General features: G+C 55.2%; 1 long non-coding RNA gene across 1 annotated transcript; it reads right to left on the reverse strand.

The window, feature by feature from the left end:
* Positions 1 to 6,622: 6,622 nt before the first annotated feature.
* On the reverse strand, positions 6,623 to 17,096 carry LOC139045763 (uncharacterized). Its single transcript, XR_011504851.1, has 3 exons — positions 16,893 to 17,096; positions 9,923 to 10,162; positions 6,623 to 6,811 (listed from the first exon to the last, which is right to left on the reverse strand). It is a non-coding gene; the product is annotated as an uncharacterized lncRNA (long non-coding RNA).

Consider the following 17,096-nt stretch of genomic DNA (forward strand, 5'->3'; position numbering starts at 1 on the left):
AATCCTCCTCTTTTTGCTGAGGAAGACTGGCCCTGCGCTAACATCCATGCCCATCTTCCTCAACTTTATACGTGGGATGCCTACCACAGCAGGGCTTGACAAGTGGTGCATAGGTCCACACCCCGGATCCGAACTGGTGAACCCCACACCGCCAAAGCAGAGCATGCAAACTTAAATGCTGCACCACCGGCCCAGCCCCTGAACAAATTTCCTTAAAAAAAAAAAAATGCTTTCCAATACTGACATCAGAAGATCTTGAAAATTGGAGTCATCCTATATCTATTGCCTAGAGTGAATTCATTATTTTAAATCTCCTCACAAGGAACTCTACAGGTTCAGATGGCTTCAGCAGTGAATTCAACCAAACATCTAAGAGAGAGAAAATTCCCTGTCTTACACACTCTTCCAAAGATTAGAAAACCTCAGTTCATTTTATGAGACCAGCATAACCTTAGCTATCAAAAATCTGAGAAGAACAGTGTGTTAAAATTGCAGGCCAGTCTCTCATCGCTGTAGATGCCAGCAGTCTAAACAAAATGTTAGTGAATAGAAGCCAGCAATATATATAAAGCAATGTGTAAAAGTACATCGTGATTCAATTGGTTTATTATTCAAAAAGCAGTCATTCACATTAACAATAAAGAAGGAAAAGTAAATGATCTCAATAGATGCAAAAAATTTTTATCAAATTCAGCATTCAGGGGCCAGCCCCATGGCCGAGTGGTTAAGTTTGCGCACTCCGCTGCAGGCGGCCCAGTGTTTCGTCAGTTCGAATCCTGGGCGCGGGCGGACATGGCACTGCTCATCAAACCACGCTGAGGCGGTGTCCCACATGCCACAACTAGAAGGACCCAGAACGAAGAATATACAACTATGTACTGGGGGGCTTCGGGGGGAAAAAAAAATCCAGCATTCATTAGGTGATATAAATGTTTAGAAAACTAGAAAAATAAATAAATTATCTTAATTTGATAAAGATTATCTACAAAAAACCTACATCAGGGGGCCAGCCCCGTGGCCAAGTGGTTAAGTTCGTGCACTCCAATTTGGCGGCCCAGGGTTTCAGCAGTTCAGATCCTGGGTGCAGACATGGCACCACTTGTCAGCCCACGCTGAGGCTGTGTCCCACATGCCACAACTAGAAGGACCCACAACTAAAATATACAACTATGGGGGCCGGCCCCATGGCCGAGTGGTTAAGTTCGAGCGCTCTGCTTTGGCGGCCCAGGGTTTCACCAGTTCAAATCCTGGGCGCAGACATGGCACTGCTCATCAGGCTATGCTGAGGCAGCGTCCCACATGCCACAACTAGAAGGACCCACAACGAAGAATATACAGCTATGTATTGGGGGGCTTTGGGGAGAAAAAGGAAAAAAAATTAAATCTTTAAAAAAAATTAATTAAAATAAAATATACAACTATGTACTGGGGGAATTTGGGGAAGAAAAGCAGAACAAAAAAAAGCCTACAGCAAACACATCATACTTAAAATATCAAAAACTTCCCTCCTCCAGCTGTTCTATTTCTGGGTATTTATCCAAAGAACATGAGAATACTAACTGGAAAAGATCCATGCACCCCTATGTTCATTGCAACATTATTCACAGTAGCCAAGACTTGGAAGCAACCTAGCTGCCCATCAAGGGACGAATGGATAAAGAAGATGTGGTATATATACAGAGTGGAATACTACTCAGCCATAAAAAAGGATGAAAGCTGGCCATTTGTGACGACATGGATGGACCTTGAGGGTATTATGTTAAGCGAAATAAGTCAGAGAAAGACAGTTACCATATGACTTCACTCACATGTGGAAGATAAACACATAGATAAGGGGAACAGAATAGTGGTCACCAGAGGGGAAGGGGGTGGGGGAGGGTGAAAGGGGTAAAGGGGCGCACATGTATGGTGACAGAGGGAAACTAGACTTTTGGTGATGAACACGATGCAGTCTATACAGAAGCCGAAATATAACGATGTGTGCCTGGGGGAAAAAACCACTTCCCTCCTAAGATTGGGAGCAAGAAAAAGATGTCCGTTATCACTTCTATTCAGAATGGTACCAAATAATGATATGCATGGGAGAGAGAAGTATACTGATGTCTGCAACTACTTTGAAATGCATCACAAAAAGAAAAAAAGGGTGGATAGATGTGTGATAAGCCAAGTATAGTAAACTTGGTGAAATCTTGAGTGGTAGACTCTGGATGGAGGGTATGCAGGTGTCCACTGTAAAGCTCTTTCAACTTCACTGTACGTTGAGGAAAAATAGTACCTGGGGTCTTAGCCCTGTGCAACGATGTTTGAAAAAAAAAAGATTGGACTGGGTGGGAAGAAAATAAACTGACGTTATCTGCAGACGTCATGATTAAGTATGTAGATAATCTAAAAGAATCTACCCGTAAACTAGTAGAATTAGCAAGGTTTCTGGATACCAGGTCATATAGAAAAATCACTTGTACTTCTATATGCCAGCAACAAACAATGAAAAAGCAAAATTTTAAAACATACCATTTTTTACAATAGCATTAAAAAAAAACACCAGAGATCAATCTAAAAAAAAAATATATGGGTGAAATTAAAAACCTAAATAAGTGGAGGGTGTTAGATTCATGGATTGGAAGACAGCTGCACTGACAATGTGGGTGGGGAGGGTTCCACCTCGTGGTCTCTCCCTTTCCCTGTCCAACATCCAGGCACAGTCTTGTTCCCCTGCAAAGAGCACCCTCCTCAAGGAAGATGAGGCCAAAGCCCCCTCCCCTTACTGCACCTAGCCCGGCATCCGGTTGTGGCGTGGCTTCCTAAGCACGGGAGGAAACCGTTTGGCGTAAGGTTTCCCACTGCATGACCAGGGACACCAGCTTTTCGCCCCCACTGGATGGATTCCCACCATCTACCACCCGCCACCTCCTCTGGGTCAATAGCACATTTTAGGTGATGTCATCTGCAGCAGTCAGGTAATCTACATGAGCTAATTTAGGCAGAAAAGGATTTATTTCTTGGTATTAGGTACCTACCAATTTTCGGGGTGGGCTGGGGAGCTAAGCTGGGTGCTACACAGTCAGGAGAACTACCCACTTGCTCCCCAGGACTGAGACACAGCTGGGCTGCTGTCCCCCGACCCCACCCCACCCCCAGCACTCAGCATGCATCCACACAGCTGGACACCAGTCACTAAACTCTGCCCACAGCTGCCCCAGAGGAACCAAGTGCCACTACCTTACCCTAATGCCCATGCACCTGCCACCCCACCTACCCCCACCAATGCTCCCTCCCACCCTCCAGGCCTCGGCCAGGTGCATGCAGAAACCCAGCTGCAGGGGAGCCTAGGGAGGGAAGCCTGTAGCTTTCCAGCCTCTGTGTCAGGACAGCCCACTGCGCAGGGCGGGAGTGCGCTGCATGAGCCAGACTGTAGCATCTGTCACTCTACCTCATGCTGTTGTTGGCGTCTTAAGTGAGATAATACCTAAACAGAATGTAAATTCTCTGAGGACCAGGATTTATATCTGATTTCTGCATGTCTGCGTCCCACACAGACAACAGTACCTGACCTCAAGAAATATTTGTTGCATAAGGCCAGCATTTAGCATAACTTCTGGAATGTGGGAAGCTCTCAATAAATTGTACCTAGTATTATTTCATTTGATAGGAAGTCCCAGAGAGGCCTAATGGAGCAGCCCAACACCAGCTTAAGGACCCAGACTCTGCCCATCTGTAGCTTTGATCCCCCTGGCTGGTTCCCCTCGTAGTCACAAGGGGGCTGCCACAGTTCCTGATATTGCATCAAGGCATTGGAAGGCAGGGGTGGACAGGTAACCAACGGTGTCACCTATGATCAGAGGCAGAGGGGAGGGCCAGATGGGAAGGTTTTCATGAGAAACCCATCCAGAGCTCCCCTGAGTCCCAGCTCTCGGACACTACAGTTGGATGAGGCTGCTTGGGAGCCAAGGGACAGCTCTGAGCACAAGGGCCGAGTCTACCTGCGAAAGGCCGGGAGGTGTAAGGGGTGGCGGATGCACCCACAGCATCCACAGCCACTTCTCGGCCCTCCCCAGCCCCATCCTCTTAAAGGCTCCCACACCGGGGCTGGTGGGACGAATCTCCCAGATTCCACTTAATAGGAAACAGGGTTTGGTGGGGAATAATTTATGACACCCCGAGCCCTTCAACTGGAAACATCTGTCCTCACCATCGCACAGCTCCCCAAACCAGCCCAGCCTGGCTCCTGAGGGGCCCACCCGGCCCAGCCTGGGGAACTCAACAACCTTCTAAGGGATAACATAGAGGACCTCCAGCCTGGGAGGGGTCTTCATGCTCCCAACTTGGACCCCAAAGTCTCAGGGACTCCCAGCCTCGTCATGCTGACCTGGACGCTGCAGACACCCAAGGCCTTGGGGGGATTTAGGGCTGATGGTCCCAAGGGAGCACTAGGGTACACTTTACCCACCCCACCTCCAGGGGGGCCAGGGCCAGGCAGGGAGCTCTCCATGAGAGGCTCCAGTCCCACTGCCTCTGCTCCTACTCTCTGGCCGGATCAGCCTTCCCCTCTCTGTCCCCCTACCAGTTCTGACCCCCTTTGAGTCCAGGCTCAGAAGTTGTCTTGACCAGGCAACTCAGCTCAGGCTGGTTAGATGCCAGGCCCAGGGCCCACGGAGTGCCTGTCGGGGCCCCTACTCCACTGGACCATGAAGCTCTTCGGGGCAGCACCATAGGAGCATCATCGCCATGCTGGCATCTGTATGGCCCCAAGTTGACAGGAGAAGTGACTCAGTGCACCTGGGACCAAGAGGGCGTGGCAGGTGGCCGGGGCCTGCAGGTTCCCAAGGACAGAAGCTGACGCCCACACACACAGCTCCCACGAGATCAGTGTGGTCCCCCAGTGCCACCAGAGAGAACCTGGCTTCAGAGCAGCCGGCCTTGCTACCTAGCAGGCACCTGTGTGGCTCAGGCCTGTCACTAGACCTCTCTGAGCCTCAGTTGCCCCATCTATAACAGGAGTGACAAGCCTGTGGAAAGCAGGGCTGCAGGAACACTAGAGATGAGAGAGCGAACCTCCCACGCAGTGGGGGCTTAAGGGATGGTAGGGAGCGTAGTGGTGGAGCTGCCACCCAGCAGGCTGCCAGGATTGTTGGTTCCAAGCTGAATTCACCTGGATGACAGCCTCATAGAGAGCATTTCCCCAAAGACAAGGAGTGGGGGCACCTATGCCCCAGAAAGCTCTGCCCAGAGCCTGGCACAGTGGGCCTTGGAGGGGGCGGTCTATCTCGTGAGTAGGGGTAGAGAAAGCAGAAGGAGCTCTGCCCAGGAGCACTCCCCCGTTGACCCAGCTTAAATGCAGCTTCCTCCAGGAAGCCTTCCTGGACCAGCCCAGCCCATGTCCTCTCTTCCTGGGCTCCCCCACAGCCCTGCCTCCCCAGGAGGTTTTCCAGAGAGCAGTGCCCCTACCAAGTGGCGTCTTCCTTCCTCAGGGTGGGGTAACCTCCCCATGGCCCTGCATCCCTCCTTGGAGCAGCCTGAGGTGGTCCCCATGATGCAGACAGAAGACTGAGGCACAGAGGATGAGCAGAACACTCACTCCTGACTCTGCTTCCGTGTTCATTCCCTGCCCCTCTGCTGCCCGGTGGAGTGTGGAGAGAGCTGGTCTCTGAGGAGGGGGCGGCACCCTGGGGAGGGGGTCGCTGGCAGGGGCTGTTGGGTGAGGGATGCCAGGTGACCGAGGCTGGAGAGGGCCGAAGGATCTGTCCATCAGGAAAGCTGTTTCTCTGCCAAGCCCGGCCAGCCAGCAATGTGGGGACAGGGGACACCCTCGGAAGGAGAGTGCCATGCACGGACATTTCCACCTGGTCCCTGGCTGCACTAGTCCCCTAGCCCTGGCCCTCCCAGGCCCTGGCTTGGGTACCATTGGCACCCTGCCAACCTCACGCCAGTGCAGGCTCCCACTTGGGACAGGTGCTGGCAGAGCAGGGGGTGTCCAGGTGAGTGGAAACACCTTTAGACCAGCCCAACCCCACTAGAGAGCAGGAGGCCCAGCCCCAGCTCCCCCCCACCCCCTGCCACCGAGTCCAAAGACCAGGAAACCAGATGTCAGCTGAGGTGGCCATTCCAAAATGCGCAAATCTTCAAAGCAGGGCTATTTTCCATGTCCTTTGGGCAATCTTAAAACAAGTTTGTAAAACTGGAATTTTAATAGATGACACATTGGCATGCATGCGTGTGTGTGTGTGTGAACACGTGTGCATGTGTGTATGTGTGTGTTCACGCATACACGTGTCTGGGCACCTTTGGTGGCTGTTGCTGCTGCAGCATCTTGGGAGATGGGTGGGGTGGGGGTGTTTCTTAAAGGACATCCACGTTTACTTCCAGGTTCACTGTGTGTTAGAAAGGAGCTGCGCCTTCAGGAATGAGGGGGAGGAGAGGCGTGCTTCAGAGCCAGCTGGGGAGGTGAGGGGGGGGAGCCCTGGGGGCCTCCCCGTCTTTGGCAGGGGTGGGAAACACAGCCTGATCTGAAATGACTTCCACACCCCCCGCCCCCAGCACTCATGTGTCCCTTCTCCTGACTCCACTTGGAATCCAGCTGTCCTGGTCTGCTCTGGCTGCGAAAAAAATACCACAGATGGGGGCTTAACCCACGACATTTATTTCCTGACAGTTCTGGAGGTTGGAAGTCCGAGACGAAGGTGTCAGCAGGGTTGGTTTCTCCTGAGGCCTCGCTGCTTGGCTTTCAGACAGCCGCCTTCTCTCTGTGTGCTCACGTGGTCTTTCCTCCCTGCACGTCTGTGTCCTCACCTGCTCTTCTATGACGCCAGTCATCCTGGATAAGGGCCATCCAAGTGACCTCGTTTAACCTTAGTCACCTCTGTAAAGACTCCATCTCTAAATAGTCACATTCTGAGGTCTTGGGGGTTAGCACTTCAACATATAATTTGTGGGGGACACAATTTGGCCCATAGTTTGCCCTCATTGTGGTTCTACTTTCAACTCCTTCATTGTCAACTTGTTTCCTTGCTTCCCTCTACTGCTGGGTGCCCCAGGCACTGCCCCCTCACACACACATACACACACTCACAACCACACTCACACCCAGGATAGGGCTCTGGCTTGGGAAGCTGGACCGCTTTCTCCCTGGATGGTTCCATCCATCCCTCAGACACAGCACTAGCCACGTGGGCCTCCTTGCTGCTTCTCCAGCCCACCCAGGTCACCCCATCACCAGGTCCCCCACCAGATCTGTCCTCTGATGGCCAGGTCTTCTGATGTCTACCTCCTCTCTAGCCCTTGGCCTCAAAGGGTCCACGGCCCGCCTGCCTAAAGAAGCTCCCCGGCTCGACCCCCATCCCCGTTACTCATCTGCCTTGTTTTGTCCACACCCTTTCTCCATCCGTTTGTGTCTTGCTCATTAATATGTTGACTATGGACTGTCTGTCTGTCCACTGGGGCCTCCGGGAGGGCAGCACCAGACCCCAGGGATGCGCTGGAGACGTTTCCGTCCTCGGCCGCAGAATGGCTCACACCTGCTGTCCGCACTCTCAGGCGGAATCAGAGCTAATGAGGGCGAAGGGAGAGAGAATAACGGCCTGGGAGCAGTGAGCTCTGTGTTTACGTTTTGGGGGGAACTGATTTGCAGATGGTGAGCAAAAGGTCCATCTGGGCAGTGACCCCTGAGCAGGCTGATGAGGCCTCAGAGGAAGAACTGGTTACTTTCGGATTCTCCTAAAAGCCATGAAGGGGTCACTGTGGAGCATCGCCACAGCCCACTGCTCGGTCAGGTCCCTAGTGTCCTCACAGCACCCCTGCCTTCAGTCTAGTGTGCACGCTTTCCCTCACCGCTGTGTTCCCAGAGGCCAGCTCAGGGCCTGTGGACCACGGTGCCCAGACAACGCCCAGGAATGACCAGGTGGACGGACTGGATGGGAGGCCTCCAGTCCACAGCCACGGGGAGTCCAGGAGGAGCGACGGGGAGGAGGCTGCGGGTGCTCGGGAGTATGGTCCCCACCGGAGACGCGGATTTGGCGTCCTGTGTGCTCCAAGATAAGCATAAAACTCATAAGGTGGAGATCCTGGAGATCACCCACGTTCAAGGGGTGACCAACAGAGGGAACCCCATGAGGGGAACTGAGGCACAGGCAGTGAGGGAGAGGGCCAAAACCAGGAGGGAGGGAGGCCGGTATTGGAAGCCAAAGGTCAGGGTACTTTGAGGAAGGCCGGAACAGTGGCCAAGAGGTGAAGAAAAGTCAGGCAGAAATGAGCCCATTGACTTTAGCCCCCCAGAGACCCTGGTGGGGACCTTGGCGGGAGGGGTTTCTGTGAAGGGCGGGGCAGGAATCAGATGGCAGCTGTCTCATTTATCTATTCCTGCTTAACAATAACCCCAAACTTAGCTCAAAACAACCGTTTTATTATGTGCACAGATTCTGTGGGTCAGAAGTCTGAACAGGGCGCAGAGGGGACGGATACTCGCTACTTTGTGTTGTCTGAGGCTCAGCTGGGGTCACTCAACAGCTGAGTGACGTTTAACAGCTGGGGGCCAAAATGACCTGGAGGTGTCTTCACTCATGTTGGTGGCCCACTCTGGCTGTCAGCTGGGACTTCAGCTGGAGCTGGCAGCCAGACTATCTACGTGGGGCCCCCCTGTGGCCTGGACTTCCTCACAGCATGCCGGCCTCGGGTTGGACTTGGACATGGCGGCTCAGGGTTCCAAGGAGATGGCCCCCCAAACGTTCAGAAGTGCATCACCTTTGCAGACCCAGCCTGAGAAGTCACACAGCATCGCTTCAGCCTCATTCTGCTGGTCACACACCCACCTGGACTAAGAGACCCCAGCTCTCAACAGGAAGAGGGTCAAGGCCACATGGTGGAACAGCACGTGGGATCAGAGATCTGTTGCCACCATCTTTGGAAAATACCGTCCCTGCAGTGAGCAGAGCAGGGAGAGGACGGGAGGGAGCCGGCATTGTGCAGCAGGAAGTGTTTCAGATGAGAGAGGTGGGGAAGGAGCTGAGGGAAGAGAGATTGCTGGAGGGGGATGGCTGGCGCAGGCCTGCTGGCTCAGGGAGGCCACATTCCAGCTGTGCCTCACAGTCCTGGGGGGACACCATGAGGAAGGGCCCAGCCAAGACAAAAGCAAGAAGCAGGTCCTGAGAATGGAAAGTAGTTCCACTCAGGCAAGGCCGGGGCAGATGGGGGCAGTGGCCCCAGGCTGGGCCCCGGTGGGTCCCAGTTAGGGTTGCGACGGTAACTTTGACTTTCGGGAACGTGAATCGGGCCCAGAAAACAGATTTCAGAAGAAAGGCAATTTGGCTCTCCCATTCTAAATCCGTCCCCCCAGTTAAGAGAGCCCCATGCCACAATCACCCCTTGATCCTGTGGCTGCCGTCTTTAAACGGGGCAAAGGAAATGTGCACACGTCAGGAAACTGGTGTGAAATCACTCTCAAGCTGCCATGTGAACGAAGTGTGTGTGTTTGTGTGTGAGAGAGAGAAAGAGAAAAAAAATGGAACCATCATATCACACATGGATGGCCATCACGTCAAAGTCTGTGTGGGGGGCGCCCCCTGGAGTTAAGCAGTGCACAACCCAAGCAGCTGCACTTAGCTGCCCTGACTGTTGCCTTCCATCTGGTAGGGAAGCCCTGGAGGCCCAGGCCCTGCCCGCCTGAGCTGCTCCTCACCCTGCAGGCTGAGCCAGGGAGGAGCTTGCGGCTTCCAACGCCCTAGTCCCCCAAACTGCCAGAACTCCCCTCTGGGCCCCCCATGGCTTCCCCTCTTTGTCCCCCTGGTGAGGCTGCTCCCTCGGCCAAGTGGGCAAGACGCGAAGGCAGTGCTCTCTGGTCCTGGCGTCCCCTTCCATAGACACAGCAGGGATGGCGGGTGGCAGGGCTGCATGACCTTGGCTCTGAGACTTTGGCAGGGCCCGCCCCTCTCACCTGAGTCATGGAATTCTCCAGCGGTGGGCAGGGCTGCTGCCTGGAGCCAGGAGAGGTGAGGTCATGGGTCACGTCCCCCACGTCCCACCCCTCCCTGGGGTGTGGCAGCTGAGCTCCTGTTTCCCGGAGCTCACTCATTTTGACCTGGAGACTGGAGAGGAGGGAGGTTTCCTGTCGATGCTGTGTCTCCTTGGGCTTCAAGTCCCCTCCACTGGATGGAGAAGCCGGGGCCTGGGGCGCCTGTTGGGGGATGGGGGAGGAAATAGCAAGAGCCCTTCCGGTGAGGGGGACTGAGTGCGCTACAACAGAGGGGGAGACAGGGCTGTCCTCCCCCTGGGGGAGAGGGGATGTCACAGAGAAATGCGGGGCAGGGGGTGGAGGGAAGTCAGGGTCTGACCAGAGGTGGGGCGGCGGTGCTGGACTCTGGAGCACCTGACAGCTCCAGCCCTCAAAGGTTCTGAGCCGGGTGTGGCTTGGCAAAGGTCAGGGTGCACTGCCCGACCCGGAAGGCCGTGTCACTGGGTTGGAGGGGCCCTCGTGAAGGCAATTACAGCCGACACTGATGGCCACAAGGGTTCACCCTAGAATGGAGAGCAGTGAAGGGCTGGAACCTGTGCTGGCCGAGCGCCCAGCTACCCGGCTGCCCCGGCTCCTGGATCCAGCTGCCCCATTCCAGAGCAATGCTCCTCCCCGTTGCCGGCCACATGCCCTTTCTTCCAGAAGTGGGGGGACTCAGCCCCAGGGGACTGGACCGGAAAGAGGAGCAGCCATCAGTGAGGGTGCCACCAGTGGCGGGAGGCGGGCCGTTGGAGGGGCAAGCAGAGAAGATGAAGAGACTGTTTCCAGACTTGTGAGTTTGTGGTGGCAATGACACATCCATGGACATGTGTAGAAACTCTGGAAACATGGGTCTGGAATGGAGGGAGGCCAGGACTGGGGCTCCCAAAGCTGTCTCCCCAGAAGCAAGAAGGATGACTCCGGACCACCTGGGCCCTCAGAAATTCAGGGGACGCGCAGAGCAGAGCTGCCCAGGAGCAGAGAATGCAGGGAGTGAAGGGTCATCCCGGGGGGGCCTGTGGGTCATCGGACTTCGTGCCAAACCACAGCGAGTCACCCCAGAGACCCTGGATTTGGAGCTGGGATGACCTATGGCAGTTGTGGGGGGGGGGAGGCGCAGGGAGCGGGGGTGCCTCTGCATCCTCCTCCCCAAGTCCCCCCACCCTCTGGGGCTGTGCAGGATTCCTCCCTCCCCAGGCTGCTTGGCGGCTGGGGGAGGACTGGAGCGAGAGCAGCCTGGTGGGCTCCCTGGGCAGTGGAATCTGCTGGGCTCTGCCCTCCTGTCTGACCTGCCCCCTCATGTCGAGGGACAGGGTCACACTGGTCACTCCCTGGTGCTGCCTGGGGACCAGCTCTTTCTTCCTCAGCAGTTACAGGAAGGGGGAGGCTGGCTGGGCACAGGGGCTGGTTGGTTTGGGGAATATTTGGGGCAGCTGTCTTAACTCACTCCCAAGCTCACAGGTATACTCCCCCCCCACACACATGCACACCTGCAGCCAAGATGTGGGCTTGTGTCATGGGACCAGGTGGCCTCCTGGGGTTGAGGGAGGACTCTGGCTGGGTGTCCTCAAGTGAAGGTTGCACTTCACAGCTGTGGCCTGTGGCCCTGAGAGGGGAGAGCTTGTCCAAGGTCACCCCGCCTGTCAGGGCCGGCCAGGCCTGGGTGGTAGACACCCCCAGCCTCTGCCCAGGCCTCCTGACTCACTTCCCCTGCTGTTCCCCAGGCCTCTGCTCCCTTCCAGGCCAGGCTGGGCCCTCTGCAGGTGGGTGCCCCAGGCCAGGTGCGGGATAGTGTGCTCCTGGGGTGGCTTCCCCAACTTGCGCCCTGAGCACAGCTCCTCAGCAGGCAGGGTTTCCCTCCCACTTAGCCACCCCCCTATGACCTGAGCTGCACCCCACCCCCATGACCTGAGGGGTAAGGAGGAGATAAATCATGGGACGGTGAGGCCACAAAAGGAATGTCAGCAGCCGCTGTGGAAGACCCCGGACTCAAAATTCCGCCCCAGCCCACAGCCAGGCCGGTTCCCCCTCAGCTGGGCCCAGAGCAGTGTGGGGTTTGGGGAGGGTGCTGACTGAGCCTGGGAACACAGCAAGCGTGGTGCTGAGGGAGCAGTTTCCTGCTCTGTTCTTCACCAGGTCGGTGACCTTGGGCGAGGATGTGCCCTCCCAGCTCTCACTCTCCCCTCGGTGATGTGGGTTTAGTGAAAGTGCCCACTTCGGAAGGCTGCTGTGGGGTTTAAACGGGCTGATGCGTGAAGATGTGGTGGACGCTCAGTGGATGAAACCATTTTTCCAGGCCCGAGCCGTAGTGGCCAGCCCAGAAGCCCGCAGGCCCCTGTCACTTGGCCATGCAGGCCCAGTTCTGGTGGGAGTGAGGATGAGCCAGGTCTGGGCCCTCGGGGGGCACATGCCTCACTGCCCGAGAGCCGGTCCAGCCCGCAGGTACCCGGCCCGTGAGCTGTGGATGTGTGCAGGGTTTGAGGGGCGGTGGGTCTGCCCAGGATGCTCAGAGGCCCCAAGAGAGGCTTGCTGAGCACTACGGAGGAGATGCACAGGACTCCTGGGGTTGCCAGCACTGGACTGCAAAGCCACTCCTGAGCTGGGTGCAAGGTGGCCCTGGAAATAAAGCGAGAATTTCTGGGCCTGTCGCCCCAGCCCTGAACAGGCCATGGTCAGGGGCCGGGAGCAGCAGCACCGGGCAGAGGCCTCTTCACCCAGTCGAGGCTTGCTGCACAGGCACCAGGAGCTCAGGGTGCTAAGGATCCCCTTCTTCAAAGTCCCTGGCCAAGGCCCCGCAGGGGCTCAGTTCAGCGCTCCCATGGGCCATGTGCACAGCCCAGCTGCCCTCATCCCCACTCTTGGCCTTGCTGGTTCACTCCGCCCCTCAGACTCCCCGCGGGGGAGGGCGAAGCCTCTGCCTTGGTTTCCCGGATAGTGCCTGGCAAGGTGGGTGCAGCAGCTCCACCCTGGGAGCCCTCACGGAGGGGGCTGCTGGCACGCGTCTGAAGATGGGGAGGGAGTGTGGGGCGGGGAGGGTGGAGATGGGGGGGTGGGGGGGGCAGCACATCCAGATTCGCCAGAGGAGTGGACAGACCTCTCCTGGGCTCTCTTGTTCTGACTGCACTGATTTCCACGGGTTGGGTGAAAGGGAGGGAGGCTTCTATTTCCTGAAACCCTCTGGCCCGCAGGGCGGCATCTGCGGGTGAACCCTCCCTCCTGGGCCTCAGTTTCCTCCTCCTGCCAGTCGGTACCGTCTGGTGCACCTGAGGCCATTCCTGTGAACACTGAGGTCACAGCTTCCCAGCCAGCAGGCCTCCAGGACGACGCACCCTCAACACCTCCTCAGCCTCATTATCTTCATTAGGGCCGGGGAGCCCAGGCATGGCAGAGCCGAGTGGGCAGGGGCGGGACTTGCTCCAGAAGAATGGGGCCTCCCTGGGGACCAGGGCAGCAGGAGAACAGGGTCCCTGCTCTGGAGAGGGCTCCTCCAGCTCCCTGGCCCCCTGGCCAGCTTCCAGACCCCTTTACCCCCCTCCTGCCCCTCCAGCCCCTCTCACTCATCCTCCCTCCCCAAAGGCATACACCCAGGACCCCACCTGTACACTCAGGCGAAGGAGCGTTTATTGCGCACATGCTGTGTGCCAAAGCCAGCTGTGACAGTGCTGCACATGGGTGCTAAGGGGCCAGAGGTGGCCCTAAGGAGGGGAAGGGTTTTCCCTGCTGGAGGTGATGCCCGAAGAAGAGCTAGGAGAGAGGGAGGGGAAGGGAAGAAGTGATGGGCACGTAACTGGAGAGGAGAGTTAGAGGTGGGCTGGGGGAGAGAGTTGGCTGAGATCCCCTGGGCCACGGATGGGCCTAGAGTCCAGGTCTCCTTCTGAGGGCAGAGCTGGCAGAGCTGGTGTGTGTGCACCAGTGTGTCCTCTGACGCTGGGTGCAAGATCAGCAAGTGGGGTGCCTTCTCTTGCTCCCCCCTCCTCCCTGTCTGGGCAGGGCATGGCCCATCAGCACTTTCTGAGCTGGTGACAGGAGACCGGTAGCCCCCTCACTCCCAGATCTGCCCCTGCCAGCATCTCTTCCCTCCTCTGGGTAAAGTAACCCTGGAGTATGCCGGGGATCCAAGGGCCATGAGCTGACTGCTGTCCCTCCCTCGTTTCTCCTGCTCCCTGACCAAGTCCTCCCCAGTCTACACACCAGGGAGAGGGATGTCGACTCACAAGCCAGGAGGGCGGGGCCTTGTCCTGGCCTTGAGAGTCTCGGGGTTCCAGATAGGAAAGGAAGAAATAAAACGATCTCTAGGGGCCAGCCCGGTGTTGCAGCGGTTAAGTTCTCATGCTCTGCTTTGGCAGCCTGGGGTTCACCGGTTCAGATCCCGGGTGTGGACCTACACACGGCTTATCAAGCCCTGCTGTGGGGCATCCTACATATAAAATAGAGGAAGATGGGCACGGATGTTAGCTCAGGGCTAATCTTCCTTGGGGGAAAAAAAAAAAGATCTCTGCAGATGACATGATCTTATATATAGAAAATCCTAAAGAATCCGTTAAAAAAAAACCTATTAGAACTGGTAAACAAGTTCAGCAAGTTTGCAGATACAAAGTCAATATGCAAAAATCTATTTCCATACACTAGCAAAGAGAAATCCAAAATGAAATTAGGAAAACAATTCCATTTACGATAGCATCAAAAAGGAATAACATACTTAGGAATAAATTTAACAAAAGAAATGTAGGTCTTGGACTCTGAAAACTACAAAATGTCATTGAAAGAAATTTTAAAGGATTGAAGTAAATGGAAAGACATCCCATGTTCATGGAATGGAAGACAAGATGACAATACTCCCCAAATTGATCTAGAGAGTCAATACAATCCACATCTCTTAAGGCTCTGAAATGTCTATTTCTGTGAAGCAGGAATGGGGCCTTCTATTTGCAAGAGTAAGGAGTCTCCCCTTAGTCATTCCCTCAGGACCATCCACAGCTAACCCCAGATGGCTGTCCACCTTAGGGGAGTAGGTCAGTTGGCCTCAGGCTCTGAGGACAAATAGACCTGGAATGAATCCCAGTACTGTGTGACCTTGGACATGTTACTTAACCTCTCTGAGCCTCTTTTTCACAAGATGGCAGTTGATACCACCTATCTCACAGGATAGTGAAAAACAAATGAAATAAATGTTTGCAAAGCACCTCCCATATGGTCCAGCATGCACGAGGTGCTCGACCAAGATTAGTTTCCTGCATGTGCCTTCTGTCCCCCTCCACATATCTGGGTCAGATGGGGCCACCTGCCTTGGGATAGGCCCAGGCCTAGGGAAGACTTGGGACCCATGGTGATGTGTCCTCATGGTTGTCGCCCAGTGGCCTGACCTCCTGTGGCAGAGCTGGGACCCACTGGGGCCTCCAGAGCCCTCAGGATCCTTGGTCACTGGTTTAAGGGCAAGCCCCCACCCCCACGGTATTGAGCATGTATGAACTCCTTTAATCCTTACACCAACCCTATGAGGTTAAGCAGTACCTTTAATCATAGTTTCGCAGAGAAGTAAACTGAAGCATAGAGGTGTAACTCAAGGGAGCAGAGGCAGAAAATGACAGCTGGGACTTGAATCTGGACTCTCTGACTCTGGAGCCCTTAGCCACTTCTTTACACGGTCTCTCCAGGGCAACAGGGTCAAGGCAGCTGGCTTTACAATGAGCACAACTACCACGAACTGAGTAATGAGACCCGCAGGGTCTTGACCAGTGCCAGGGCTCAGAAGGCATAAACGGTTCATAGAAGGTTCTAGGCCCTCCAAGGTAAATGAGATTCTGGGGCCTCTGAGCATCCATTTCTCAGGGGACCAGCCCTTCTCCCCAGGTACAAGCAGACCAACTCTGGGGCATGGAGCCCACGTGACTCCTAAGGATCCCTCCTGTCTGTGCCTTATCAAAGAGTGCGGGGGAGCCAGTGGGGTTCATATCCCGCCTGCACTGCACCGCCAGGACATTTAGCCCACTGGGGGCTGTGTGCACCCCGAGGAAAAGCTGCTTTCGTGAACGTGCCCAGGGCACTGCCTGGGCCAGCAGCTGGGCTGGATGGATTCCGCCCTCTTTGATTTGCTTCCCAGCTCTGTCACTTACCAACTCTGTGACCTTGGGCAAAATCTCCTTACCTCTGTGAGCCTCAATTTACTCATCTATAAAACAGAGCTACAATCTGCTTCTCCCGGTTGATGCAAGAATGACAGATAACATGTAGAAAAAGCCCGCACGAGGTAGTTGCCCAATAAATGGCAGAGATTTTTATTAGCCTTTTAGAGTGTAGGAATGCAGCGTGCGGAAAAAATGCTGGAGGAGCCTGTCCCTGGACAAAGGGCCTCATAAAAGCTGCCGTATTCAGATCGGGCCGTGATGGAGAAGGAAGAGATTATCGTGGAAAGGGAAGGAAGCATTCCAAACGCTGGGAACAGGAGTAGCCAAGGCAGGGAGGTGGGAAAGTTCTAGAATAAAAGCTAATATTTGTGTCCTGCTTACTAAATGCCAGAAACTGGGCCAAACGCTCTCTGGGTGCTAACACATTCCGTGCTCCCAGTAACTCACTTCAGAGAGAAGACACTGAACCTTAAAGCGTTTAAGGACCTGCCCGGGGTCGTGCAGTGGAGAGGGGCGGAGCAGGAGCTCCCCTCTGTGGATGAGGAGTCTGGAGGCCAGGGTGGCTCTCTCCGTGGGGTGCAGTGCCGCCCCGCCAGAGCACTTGGGAGGGGAGAGTGAGGGTGCAGTGACGGGGGGGTGGGGCGCTGAAAAAAACAAAGTAATTGATCTTGCCCAGCAAGCCGGACCCAGGAAATAAAACCAACGCAAACAAGGCAAAGCCCAACCATCCTGGGACAAATGCGCAGGAAAGCAAGGAGAGGTTACCGTGAAGTCAGGACAGCGGTTACCTTTGGTGGGGCTGGAGGAGACCGGGCCTGGGAGGGGCCCCAGGACGCAGTGGCTTCTGGGAAGCTGGAAACATTCCCACGATCTGTGTGGTGGTTGCAGGCGTTTCCTTGCTAATCCTTTATTCAGCTGTACATTTGTCTTAAATGCCCTTTTATCTAAGCCTGTTTCACGATAAGAAAGGTTTTTAAAAAGAGGAAGAAAAA

This window comes from Equus asinus, chromosome 7 (genome assembly GCF_041296235.1).
Source record: "Equus asinus isolate D_3611 breed Donkey chromosome 7, EquAss-T2T_v2, whole genome shotgun sequence".
NCBI classification, from domain to species: Eukaryota; Metazoa; Chordata; class Mammalia; order Perissodactyla; family Equidae; genus Equus; species Equus asinus.